At 39.5% G+C, this 13897-nt stretch overlaps 1 long non-coding RNA gene across 3 annotated transcripts in view; it reads left to right on the top strand.

The window, feature by feature from the left end:
• LOC309843476 overlaps nt 1–13897 on the top strand; it is an 80390-nt gene that overhangs the window by 12282 nt on the left and 54211 nt on the right. For all 3 annotated transcript variants that reach the window (XR_014300150.1, XR_014300151.1, XR_014300152.1), the window contains exon 2: nt 7387–7530. This is a non-coding gene — a long non-coding RNA (uncharacterized lncRNA). The remainder of the gene's footprint in view (nt 1–7386; nt 7531–13897) is intronic.

The raw sequence follows: 13897 nt of genomic DNA, 5'->3' as shown, positions 1-13897 counted from the left end.
CCTTATAAGAAGAATTGAGGAGAGTTTGGGTCTCTCTCCCAGAACCGGATGACAACCATTACATAAATATATGTTCAGTAAAAGCTTATTGAATCCATTATGAATAAACTCCTAGACATCTAATCTTTTAAAGATTAGATCATGTGACCATGACAGTGAAGATTGGGATATTGCTGGCAATTTAGTCTTACCCTTCCCAAGACCCATCTCAATTAGCTCAGGTATGACAGTTGTCTAAATATATAAGCTAATGCATACTTCCTCTCAGAAAATAATTCTTTTTACTCAAAAGATTACTGATACAGACGATGTCCATTCCTTCCAACTTCCCCAGGACAGTCCTTGTTTGCTCCTATTGCCTCACTGTCCTACTGCATCTGTAGTTTCGCTTTATTTATGAAATATTATTATTAATGATTGTGTTAAAATAAGGCAGTTTGCTAAGACATCCATTCTGCATTCCAGCTTCTGCCATCATCTCATCTGGTAGGATGTGAACTTTCTGACCTGGACGCATAGTTAAATCTAAGATGACTAGTTATAACACATGTGACTTTTCCTGGACCTTTCTAGAAATAATATCCTGAACACCTCCCTTTGAGGACATTATTTAGGACGCTCAGTAATTAAAATGAAGTGTGCTCAGACACTAGCAACTGGAACAGCCAAAGTCTTGGTGAGAGAAAAGTATACAAAACTGCTGTTCGTGGACCAGACGGTTGGGTCATGATGTGGAACATGGTCTCAAAATGCCACCAGTCAGTGGGGTCCTTGAGAAACATGGTACATTATAAGTTGCAAAATTATGAGTTATAATACGTAACATATGTACAGGAAATGGCCACTGAGCGCTCTTGTTGTTTAGTACACAGATTTGGGACTTAGAGTTGGCACACTTTTGGTTCTTTGGTTTGTTTGATGACTTTGCCATTCTTTACATGGCATCCTTCTACAGTGTTTACTTATTTTATAATTTTTTCTTTTTATTTTTCAATAAACACTATTGGCAGCCATGAACTGAAATGTGCATTTTTAATACCTAAACTAAATTCAGAAATTTGGCCAAATTTGCAGTCTGTTCTATAAATTGATGATGAAGATGTGATTTGCACAGAACATTTTTTAACATATATCTACAGGAGGAGGAGGGGCATGCAGTGATATCACACCCACACAGAAACACAAAAACATTTTTGTGAAAAAAACATTATCTGAAAAGCTTCTAATTAAGGGTTCAAGAAGACTATACCCGAAGACAACTATGTAACAGATGTAGAAGCAGACATGCATTCACTCATCACTCTGAAGCATGACTTTTCATTCAGATCAAATAATTGCTCTTCTCAATTTTATTTTCAATTTTGAATCGTCTTATGCAGATATGAAGAGATGACTTGTTTTGCAAAACATCAATCAATAACAATCAAACTGCCTACTGATGTCTATATTATTTTTTATAAGATTTTATTTATTTATTTGACAGAGAGAGACACAGCCAGAGAAGTAACAGAAGCAGGAGGAGTGGGAGATGAAGAAGCAGACTTCCATCAAGCAGGGAGCCTGATGCAGGGCTCAATCCCAGGACCCTGGGATCATGACCTGAACCAAAGGCAGACGCTTAATGACTGAGCCACCCCAGCGCTCCTGATGCCTATATTATATCCATGTCATCAGCTACTACAACTAACAAGCAGCTAATTCCAGTAGTGGTTCCATTTTTTATTTAATTTTTGAGAACAAACTAAACTTTTTGAAGTTCATTCCACTGAAAGAGTAACACCTGCCATCATTGAAAAATGTTATTATAATGTAAGTTAAAATGGTCAAACTTGAGGATAAAATTACTGGTTTTGTGGTGTAATAATAAAGATGCAAATTTTGGTGGAACACCCTGTTGTGAACACAAAATCTAAAGCACACGTGGTACAAAAAAAAAGGAATTGCAAATAGTTGTGGTACACAAATTATTCATAATCTCACCCAAACTCTATTAGAGTAACTGAACTGTAAAATGTGTGTAATGGTGTTTAAGTTGAATATCTAAAAATATGCAGCACACCACTGTCTCTCTTTACCCACCCAACAACAGATTTTAGAAATCTTTGAACGTTTGAAGAGCTTCTTTGTTAATGAGCCTAAGTGTCCTGGAATATATTGATTTTTTATTAACAAATTCTCTAAATGTGGGCTGTTTTTTTTTATTAAGAATCATTTGAAAATATTTACTTTTTTTGGAAATCTTTAACCATACTATTCAACAAACGGAAAACCAAAATTCCTCAGTTTTCAAAGCTTCTTGTGGATTAAGATTATTTCTTTTAAAAAATTGTAATAAGAAGACATTAAAATTTACCCTTACGGATATAAGAAAGGGATTCAACCAATTAAATGATGAAATTATGATGATGAACATGATTTAATCTTGAAATATTTGTAGGGGTGGAAAAAATTTTCCTCCTACCTCTCAAAAGTTTTCGAGATGGACTAAGAATTAAATTGACATCAGACAGATGAATAGAAGGGAAAAAAAAGTTTTATTACCTGCTCACAGGGGCCTGATAATGAAATTGAGACCCAAAGAAATGACCAAAGCAGGCAGTTATTTTTATTATTTTTGGACAAAGAATCAATATGTTTGCGAGGAATTGACAGGACAAAGAAAACTTTAGTACTCTCAATTAGTAAGGAATTCTAAATACAATTTGGGCCGCAGTAGCAAATTAGTAAAAAGTAACAAATGTTGTTTATATACCCTTCTAGGCCCTGAATTTCCTATCTCTGGTGATGAAAATGTCTCTTTACTTCCTACTACAGGGAGGTAATAGTTTGAATAGTATAAGGGAGATGTTTTCTTGCTTTCTGGAGACAAAGGGGAGAGGGGTCAGAGTGTTCTTTCCAAGGCTATATATATTTTTTAATTAATTAATTAATTAATTAATAATTTATTTTCAGAAAAACAGTATTCATTATTTTTTCACCACACCCAGTGCTCCATGCAATCTGTGCCCTCTATAATACCCACCACCTGGTACCCCAACCTCCCACCCCCGCCACTTCAAACCCCTCAGATTGTTTTTCAGAGCCCATAGTCTCTCATGATTCACCTCCCCTTCCAATTTACCAATCCCTTCTCCTCTCTAACACCCCTTGTCCTCCATGATATTTGTTATGCTCCACAAATAAGTGAAACCATATGATAATTGACTCTCTCTGCTTGACTTATTTCACTCAGCATAATCTCAACACACACGAAACAGGCAAACATATCAAAAAATGGGAAGAAAATATGAACAGACACTTCTCCAATCAAGACATACAAAAGGCTATCAGACACTTGAAAAAATGTTCATCACTAGCCCTCAGGGAGATTCAAATTAAAACCACATTGAGATATCACCTTACACCAGTTAGAATGGCCAAAATTAACAAAACAGGAAACAACATGTGATGGAGAGGATGTGGAGAAAGGGGAACCCTTTTACACTGCTGGTGGGAATGCAAGTTGGTGCAGCCTCTTTGGAGAACAGTGTGGAGATTCCTCAAGAAATTAAAAATAGAACTTCCCTATGACCTTGCAATTGCACTCCTGGGTGTTTACCCCAAAGATACAGATGTAGTGAAAAGAAGGGCCATCTGTACCCCAATGTTTATAGCAGCAATGGCCACGGTCGCCAAACTATGAAAAGAACCAAGATGCCCTTCAACAGACGAATGGATAAGGAAGATGTGGCCCATATACACTATGGAGTATTATGCCTCCATCAGAAAGGACGAATGCCCAAGGCTATATTTTTAAGTAATTTTTATTTAAAACAATCAGGGGTGCCTGGGTGGCTCAGTTGGTTAAGTAGCTGACTTTTTTTTTTTTTATAAACATATAATGTATTTTTATCCCCAGGGGTACAGGTCTGTGAATCGCCAGGTTTACACACTTCACAGCACTCACCATAAGTGGCTGACTCTTGATTTCAGCTCAGGTCATGATCTCAGGGTGCTGATATTGAGCCCCATATATGTCCCCAAACTCAGCAAGGAGTCTGCTTGAAATTCTCTCTCCTTCTCCTCTGCTCCTCCCCTCACCGCTTATGCTCTAAAATAAATAAATCTTTTTAAAAATTAAAAAATTAATAATCAATATACCCAACTGGAACATTTTGGGGTGGCATGATAATAGCTCCTGTATTATGTCATTGAACTTAGGAGTATCTCCATGTGTAAGAAGGGTCTTTTGTTATAGCACTTATTTTTAGTTGAAGGGAATGAAATTATACAACATCAAAGAAAAATGGTGATAAGTTAATTGATAGATCTATAAAAATATTTGTTGAAGTAAGTCTGAATGGAAAAAAAGCAGTATCTATGAATATAGTTGAGCCAAAATATTCACCTGTTTCAAAACTTAAACATAGATTTGAGACTATTTCCCATTTATGCTGATCTGATTAATTGGTACTTTATTTTTTAAGATTTATTTATTTATTTATTTGACAGAGAGAAATCACAAGTAGTCGGAGAGGCAGGCAGAGAGAGAGAGAGAGGGAAGCAGGCTCCCTGCTGAGCAGAGAGCCCGATGCGGGACTCGATCCCAGGACCCCGAGATCATGACCTGAGCCGAAGGCAGTGGCTTAACCCACTGAGCCACCCAGGCACCCTAATTGGTACTTTAGAAAAAGAATTTTCTCAATTGTATTATGATCTGTAATAAAGTCAAATGAAGACGTTGCCAATTTCAGTTTTATTAGCCGGAAAGTGTAAGTTTCAATAACACTGCAAGAAAAACTATTTATAAAATTGAAAATAATAAAAATATATTTTACAGTATTCTTTAGAAAAATACCACTAACACAGTATTAGAAACAAATATAGCTTAAAAACTGATCCAAGTATGAGACTGTGTTGCATGAGTATTTATTAGACTACACTTAAGGTCTTTCAATATCCCAACATTGTATCCCTTCTAAGACTCCAACAAAGTTATTTCCCTTAAACGTGTTTTTGGGATCCCTGGAAGATTTCCCTAAATAAACAACAAACATATTCAGAGTCATGTATAAATTCCATTCAGATTTTATTTTAGTCAAGTTATGGCACACCATCACCTTTAGGTCACGCAAAACAATTTTATGTCCTACTTTTAAGCAACTTTTTCATTTATTTTGGATCACCACCTGTAAACCTCCTCTGTGTTCCAACCCAACGTATATAGGCATATGGGTCATTGGATGCATTTGTCTCCTTGAGAAATGTGAAATGCTGTTTTATGTGAATCTTATTTGGTTTCTTACTTTTGTTCAGTTCTGCTTCTGAGTGTTTTTATGTTATTATAAGTGCATGTAGTTCACAAAATACTCTTGCAAAATAATCTATCACTTGTATTCATCATATTTTACCAATCCATTTCCTGGTAATGGACAGCTGGGTTGCCTCCAACTCTCTGCCTCCACCAAGAGCTGTGTAAGGAACACCGCCAAGCCTGCCTCCAGGGAACTGTGTGAGTTACTCTGAAGTGGGACTGCTGGCTCATAGACTACCTCCCTACACCCACTAATTGCTGTCATTTTGTACTCCACAAGGACTATATCATTATACCCTCTTGCTAGCTGTGTGTGAGAGATCCTGCTGCTTCCCCACATTCTTACATCACTTGGAATTCTCCACATTTCTAATTTTTAGCAATCTGAGGAAGGCAAAGTGGTATTTTGCTTCATATCTTGATTTGCATTCCATTGATTACTAATATGGTTGTTATTTTCATGTTATCATTCCAGATTTCTCCTTTATTAACTCACTGACTCATATCCTCCGCTTATTTTTTCCTAGTGAGTTTCCCATCTTTTCCTTGTTAATTTGCAGCCATTCTTTATATTTTCTAGGTTGGATTCTGTCTTGTTTTCAGATCATGCAAATGTCTTCTCCCAGCCTGCTGTCCTTCTGTTAACAGTGTCTGAGGTGCGTTTCATTAAACAGAAATCTTACTATTGATATAGACATATCCTCAGATTTTTCACAGTATGGTTTCCATGTACTTCGAAGGTCTTGCCAATATCATGGAGAAAACATCTTTCTTTTTTTTTTTTTTTTCCTTCTTAATTCTGTAGTTTTGCCTTTCACATTTGGGCTTTAATCTCTGTGTAGCTCACCATGGTATATAAAGCAAGTGTTTCCCTGTATTGTGTGAGCCCATTTTTCCCAGCCCAAATCCTTGGGTATTCTGATCACCAATTTCAATGCGTAGAGGAGGGGTTCCCATATAGTCTCAGGACATTGGCAGAATATTTAAGACTTCAACTAAATTCTGACACAATCCACAAAGAGATAGTATCTGACCCCACAGGTTAAGGGTTCACTTCTACAAGACTGCACCCACCCCACTTTAGATGGCATTTGCAAGACTCAAGTTGTTACCTGTGTTTCTGACCAACTGTCTGCACATTGAAGATTCCCACAACCTCCTTCTTGGTGTTCACATGCCAGCTCAAGTCCAGGTAATTACCAGTACATCTGACCAATTATCTGTAAATCAGAGGTTCCCAGGACCTTCTCAGATTCAATTAATTTGCTAGAGCTGCTCAGTAGAACTCAGAGAAATATTTTATTTACTGGACTAACAGTTTATTATAAAAGATTATGACTCAGGAACCACCAAACAGAAGAGATGCATAGGGCAAGGTGTGGGAAAATTGTGCAGATCCCCCATGCTCTCTCCAGGGCCACCATTTTCCCCAAATTTTCATTTGTTCACCAACCCTGAACTCTGAACCCAACCTTTTGGGATTTTATTGGAGCTTCATTACATAGGTGTGATTGATTAAATTATTGACTATTGATGACTGATTGAATCTCTAGTCTCTCCCTTCTCCCCAGAAGTCAGGCAGAGGAGACTGAAAGTCCAACCCTCTAATCCTAGTGCTTGGATCTCTGGCAACCAGCCCCTACTTTTAAATGTTTTCAAAAGTCTCATCAGTGGGGCAACTGGGTGGCTCAGTCACTTAAGCATCCACCTCATGATTTCAGCTCAGGTCATGATCTCGGGGCCATGAGATCAAGGGCATGTTGGGCTTTATACTGGGCATGGAGCCTGCTTACGATTTTCTCTCTCTCTCCCTCTCCCTCTGGCTCTCTCCACTTATTTGAAAAAAAAGTCACATCAGGGACACCTGGGTGGCTCCATTGTTTAAGCACCTGCCTTCTGCTCATGTCATGATCCCAGGGTCCTGGGATTGAGTCCTGCATCAGGTTCCCTGCTCAGTGGGGAGCCTGCTTCTCCCTCTGCCCTGCTGCTCCCCCTCCTTTGCTTGCTCGCTCGCTCTCTCTGACCAACAAATAATTTTTTTAAAAAAATTCACATGATTTACATAACAAAATACAACTTTACCTTTCTCTTAGGAAATCCCAAAGGTTTGGGGAGCTGTGAGCCAGGAACCATTGATGAAGACCAAATATATTCGAGAAATATATAAATCACAGTATCACACCAACCTACCTCTGATTTTGAGTGCCATCTTAATCATCTGAAGCTTGGGTGTACATGTGAGTCTATTCTTATCATGTCGATTTTCCCATTAATTCATGTTTCTGCCTCTGCACTAGTATCCCACTGTTTTTATCATAGTAACTTATAATATGACTTCATATCAGATATAACAAGACCCATACTTTGATCTTCTCTTTCAAAATGGACCTAGCTCTTGGTGAACACTAACGCTTGCATATAAGTTTAGAACAGTTATTATTATACAAAAATTCTTCCAGGAATTTTTACTGTAGTTGCATTGGATTCATAAATTAATTCTGAGAGACAACATCTTTACAAGGTTAGGTCTTGCCATCATCAATCCAATAGAAATCCTGTTTATTCAGCTTATTAAGTACTCTTTGATTTTTTTCTGCAAAGAAAAATTATGAATCTATAGTTACTGTTGCATTTATTCTCTATTGGAAACATTATTTTGTGACTGTTATTTTTTGAAGATGACGTTTGCTGGGGTGGAGGGATGCCGTTGATTATTAATACATCTTGGATCTGGCAGTCTTTCAGAATTCTGTTCTGTTCTAATAATATCTGTAGAATCTATTGAGTTACTAATGTAAATAAATACATATCACCTTTAAGGAATAGATTGTGTGTCCTCTCCTTCAATCTTTTATCTTATATTTTTTAATCTCTTGTTAATTTACCTAGGACTTTTAATGCTATGTTAAATATCCATATAGACAGCATGCGTTCTTTTCTTATTTTTTAACCTGGTCTTTAGAGCAATATATTTTGTTTCTCCATTATATGAGATGTTTATGTATGACTTTGTCAAGTTAAGGAAACTGCCTTCTGATCATTGTTTTATAAGTGGCTTTATCACAATTAAGTGTTGAACTTTATCAAATGCTCTTTTGTTTCTCATCTTGTGAGATAATCACGCCTTTTTTTTCCATGAAGTCCATTAAGGTAATGAGTTCTATTGATAGATTATTCTAAGAATAAAGCTCTCTTACATTTCTAAAATCCACCTGATTTATTTTTTAATATGATGTTGAATTTGGTAAGCTAATATTTCATTTTGGACTTGAGAAGTTTATAAAATAGCATTTTCTGATGTATGAAGGCAAAAAGTAAATAAAAAGTTTGTGTGAGTATGTTTGATTTAGAAGTTGACTCGTAGGTAGTCACAAGAGAAAAGCCTGAGAACACAAGTCCTTTCCTTTCTTCCGTGTTCGCTTTCTTGCATGTGGTAGTTTCTGCCAGCTACTGTGGACTGAGGAAAACTTGCTCTTAAATATTTAAGTAGAGATTGTTGAGAAGAGAATCACATTAGGACCTGCTAGGGAAAAAATAAATGTTTTTAAGCATTCACTCACTACTCTAAAAGTTAGAAATAAAGAATCCCAAACAAGAAGTACCTTTGAACTAATGCTGTGATGATGGCAGACAATCCTGGCAGAAACCCAGTAGACAGCTTCCATCCCTATGATCTATGAGCTGCAGGATTGTGAAGTTGGAAGTACAAAAGAATCAGAAAAGAAGTCTGTTTGAAACCCTTTCAGCCCTGCATCTATTGCCACCTCCCCTAGGAGAAGCTCCCATTGTTTCTGCAAGAGCCTACCTTTGCAAATAAAAGGAGGGTCCTCAATCACGAGAAAACAAAACCAATTGCATGGACATTTAGTGACTGCTGAGTGCAGGACACCAGAGCTTAGGGGATGTTTATGCTCTAGAAGGTACCTAGTGAGAAGCTTCAGGGTGGGTTGCTGTAGAAGTTATGGGTGGTGTTGAGCAGAAAGCAGGGATCCAGGCCCACTGCCCTGAATCCTCATTTCCTTTGAGCAAGTTTGTAGTGCGAAGGGAGAGCACCAAGCAAGAACTGATGAATGGTTTCATCAACTCATCCATATTTAGTGAGCTCCTGCTAAGGCTGATCTGTGGGGCTCTGAAGGAGCCTGACACAGGCTGATGACACAGAATCACTAAGCCCCTACTCTTACAGATCACAGTAAGGGGCGCCTGGGTGGCTTAGTCATTAAGCGTCTGCCTTCGGCTCAGGTCCTGATCCCAGGGTCCTGAGATTGAGCCCCGCATCAGGCTCCCTGCTCAGCAGGAAGCCTGCTTCTCCCTCTCCCATGCCCTCTCCCACTCCCCCTGCTTGTGTTCCCTGTCTCACTGTGTCTCTCTCTGTCAAATAAATAAATAAAATATTTTTTAAAAAAAGAGAAAGAGAGAGAGAATATACAGTAAAGTGAGACCCACAGTACACAACTAAGAATAATGATGAGGATGAGGATATAATGTGATAATGTCAAGAATCCACAGGGTGCTGTTGGGGCAGCAGAAGTTTGCAGCCTAGACAAGGAGGTTCCCACAGGAAAAGACATTTGAGCTGATTCCTAAAGAAGAAGTCAGAATTAGCTAGGTGAAGGTAGTGTGTATACGTATGTGCACACACATGTATGCTGGTGTAGAAATAGGGGGACTAGGCAGAAGCACCTTGGTGGCTCAGTCCCTTAAGCATCTGCCTTCCACTGAGGTCATGATCCCAGGGTGCTGGGATTAAGCCCGAAGTCAGACTCTCTGCTCAGTGGGAAGTCTACTTCTCCCTCTCTTTCTACAGCTCCCCCCCCCCCGCCTTGTGTGCTCACTCTCTCTTCCTCTCTGTTCCTCTCTCTCAAATAAATAAAATCTTTCAAAAGAAAGAAGGAAAGAAAAAGGAAGAGGAAAGTCCCAAGGACATGTATTTGGACAACAGCAAATAAGTTACTTTATAAAACTCAAGAATTAAAGACGTCCCTGTCTATCAGGCCGAGGTAATTTGCATTTTACTGAAGGTGAAAGGAAGCCATTGAAGAAGAAAAAGCCCATGAATGACAAGACCAGTGAGAAACTGCCCACCATGGCAGTCGGCTTTCCACATGGACCACGACCCTGAAAAACTCCCCACCAACTCCCCCTCGGTCCAGGAAACAGCCTCCAGAAAACCCTCCACGCATTCTATTGAACAGTACTTGGACTTTCAAAGTGTCCCCAAACTGCTTGCTCGTTCCCTTGCAGCCAAGGATTGCTGAAACAAAAGCGACATCAAATCGGTCCCTCCTCACAAGTTTCTGAAAAAAGAGCCTGTGAGTCTACATTAATTTTTTCTGAGTTAGTTTTGTCTTGGACGTCAGAAAAGCCACTGAATAGAAAGTGGGCTGAAGATGAGGAAATGGTAAGAAATGGCAAGAAGACAACAAAGACGGATGCTGATGCTCTCATCCAGGAAAAGAGGAGGCCACAGGGGATGGTAAGAGTAGAAGAGAGGAAAGGAGAGGTGGGAGGAAAAGGGAAGGGGGAGAGGAGGGAAAGGAGGAGGGGGAAGGAAGGGAGAAAGGGGTCCTTAAGCAAGGCCAGCCAATAAGGTTTCAAAGACACAGATGGATTCAACAGGCACTAAGAAAGAACAATCAGGGGCACCCGGGTGGCTCAGTGGGTTAAGCCTCTGCCTTCGGCTCAGGTCATGATCCCAGAGTCCTGGGATGGAGCCCCACATCGGGCTCTCTGCTCAGCAGGGAGCCTTCTTCCTCCTCTCTCTCTGCCTGCCTCTGTGCCTACTTGTGATCTCTGTCTGTCAAGTAAATAAACAAAATCTTTTAAAAAAATTTTAAAAAAGGAAGAATCAACCCAAGTTTCTGGTTTCCAGGTGAGGTTAACGTTCTCTGAATGAATGTGGTAATCAGAATGAGGCCTGTCCCTAAATCATCAAAATAAGCCTTTAAAACCATAATTGGAGGGAAGATTACAGATCATTTTCAAAAATAAAAATGACATGAACTAAAGGTATACAAAATGAACGCTCAGGTCTTTCAAGTAGGCCTTCCAGTGCCTGAGCAAAAGTAATAAAAGTGCAGGCTTCCTGATTTAGGGCCCTCCTGGACAGAAAGGGCCCTCAGGTGAGGCCATGCTGCCCGATCCACAGCCTTGGCACTGAGGTGCGTGAAGGAGAGAGCTGCATAGGGAAGCGGAAGCCGCCTCAGCCCCACCCACCGCTTCCCCAAGACAGATTCCTTCACCAGGTCACGTGCCACTGACTCCTTAAGAAGAGTTAGAAGTGATGACACTTGGAAGTTCGGTTTCCTCTGTCCTCCTTTCCGGAGTTCTCCCTACCATGGTGCTCCCATTACTACGCTGCCCGTCTTTTGTCTGGCTCAGCTGGTTGGTTTTTCACTCTTAGATTGTGAGCGCCTTGGTGATAGGGACTGAATCTGGGTTTCTCACTCTCTCTTTCCCTTCTCCCTTCTCTGTCTAAATTACTATCACTGTCTCTTTTGTCCCCTGTTTTCTGCCTCTATTTCTCTGTATATGGGCATTCAGAGTTTTCCTCGGGCTTTCCTCCAGCATCTTTACTAGGTCTCCTAGAAGGCACGTCATGGGGCCATGACTGAAAATGACTTCCCTTTGTTCTTGTCTCTCCCCTGAGGACAGGTGCATTTGTGCAATGCAGGTGAGGCTCTTTTTCGGCACTCCAGGCATAGGCACACAAGTATGTGTACACACACACACACACACACACACACACACATTTGTGACCTTCTATTTATTTATGCAACATTTTAAAGAGAACCTTAAAGACAAGACCTATGCTACTATTTTTCTATCCCCAACACTCGGCATCATGCCTGATACCTAGGAAGTACTTAACCTATATTTGTCAAATGAATGTTTAATAAATGCCTTATAGGGGACATCTGGGTGGCTCAGTAAGTTAAGCATCTGCCTTCAGCTTAGTTCATGATCTCAGGGTCCTGGAGATAGAGCCCCACATCTGGCTCCCTGCTCAGCAGAGAGTCTGCTTCTCCCTCTCCCTTTGCCCCACAGCCCCCATTCATGCGCGCTCTCTCTTTCACTCTCTCTCTCAAATAAATAAATAAAATCTTTGTAAAAAGTTTTTAAAATATAAATAAATATGTAAGTGCTTAATAATTGCATAAAATTCAAATTCTAGCAAAAATATGAGTCAAGCATCCCCGGAACAAATAGAATAATTAGTGACTAACCTGTGAAAATGATGATAAAAGGTGTAAACTGCACATGAAAGCACTGCAGATTGCACATTCCAGGGAACTTTGTGTAATCAGGGAAGCCCTTGTCTGAGTGCAGGGGACTAACTTAGATAATCTTCTTGTATACAAAGTGCAGTTGCCACCTAAAAATATGTCAGCATATGCAGAAAAATAGTCAGCACGTTGCCGTGCGCTCAGAGATTAAGACAGATGAAGTCAGCATTCACTACCGTTTATCCTTGGTGCTTCAACTCTTCTGAGTTGTGGAGGAAGGAGCTACCCTTGTAAGCAGTAACTTGAGTGGCCACTAGTATGTGATCCTCCCAAGAGGCAGCCTCCTTATAAAAGCCGAACTGAATCTGCCTGCCCTGTCCAAAAAAAAAAAAATTCAAGCTTTTCCCAGCCATCCCAGTCGAAGGAAAATTCAGCATACGGATAGTAGATGCTCCTACACAATTCGTCCCCTGAAGGCATGAGTTCTTTGAACAATTTGAGAACATGGCACAAACTGGAAAGTTGGTTGATGGATGGAAATGTAAATATGAAATTTTAATGAGGGTACTTCTTTCTCACCTAAAAAGAGATGGTAAATATTTCATGCCCTGCTCAACAGAGCTTCAAGTGTCTGGTACCATTAGTGAGATATTCCTCATCTCCTCCAAAAAGCTAACACTGGTTTGTGATATTTCATAATATCAGAACTTAGCCCAACTCTCCTACTCCTTTCAGTGAATACCCAGATTTCCAGGATCAAAAACACTGCTTAATCATCTCAAGAAGGCTACATTTTGTTCCTTTCTTTGATCCAATATTTTTCGCATTTAGAGCAAAGCTCCAATTGATTGGAGTACATAGAGAATGGAAAGCAACTTTTGATAAAATAGATTATAAATTAATTGAAAATTTTACTTCATCCAATGTTCTTCGAAATCTGTATTTCTTGTAGTGAAGTACTTTGATACCAAGGCGTCTTCTAACACCAGGACAGGGCTGGTATAAGTGTAAAGAAGGAGATACAGCAAGAGACAATAAGAGAAATGAAAGGAAAATAGCAGAAACGTATAGGAAAGTCAGCAGAGAGTGGGTAAACCATTCCCACTGTCCAAACCAGGATCTAGAATGATAGAAATCTCAAAATGGCCATGTCAAGATGATGGCTTTGGAGAAACAAAGAACAGTAGGAGTGTTAAATATCAAGCTATGTCACACAAATAATTACATTCTTTGAGGCAAGAGTGAGAGCATCAGGTTGGGAAAATGCAGAGTGACCAGAAATAAAACAGGAACAGATTTCATTTAGCTAACTGTGCAGAGCAAGACTAAGTCCTATATACCAATAGCCTTAAGGGGAACCCAGAATCCCCTGAAACAT

This window comes from Mustela nivalis, assembly GCF_964662115.1.
Source record: "Mustela nivalis genome assembly, chromosome: 11".
Taxonomy (NCBI): domain Eukaryota; kingdom Metazoa; phylum Chordata; class Mammalia; order Carnivora; family Mustelidae; genus Mustela; species Mustela nivalis.
This window is presented reverse-complemented; position numbering and strand designations above follow the sequence as displayed.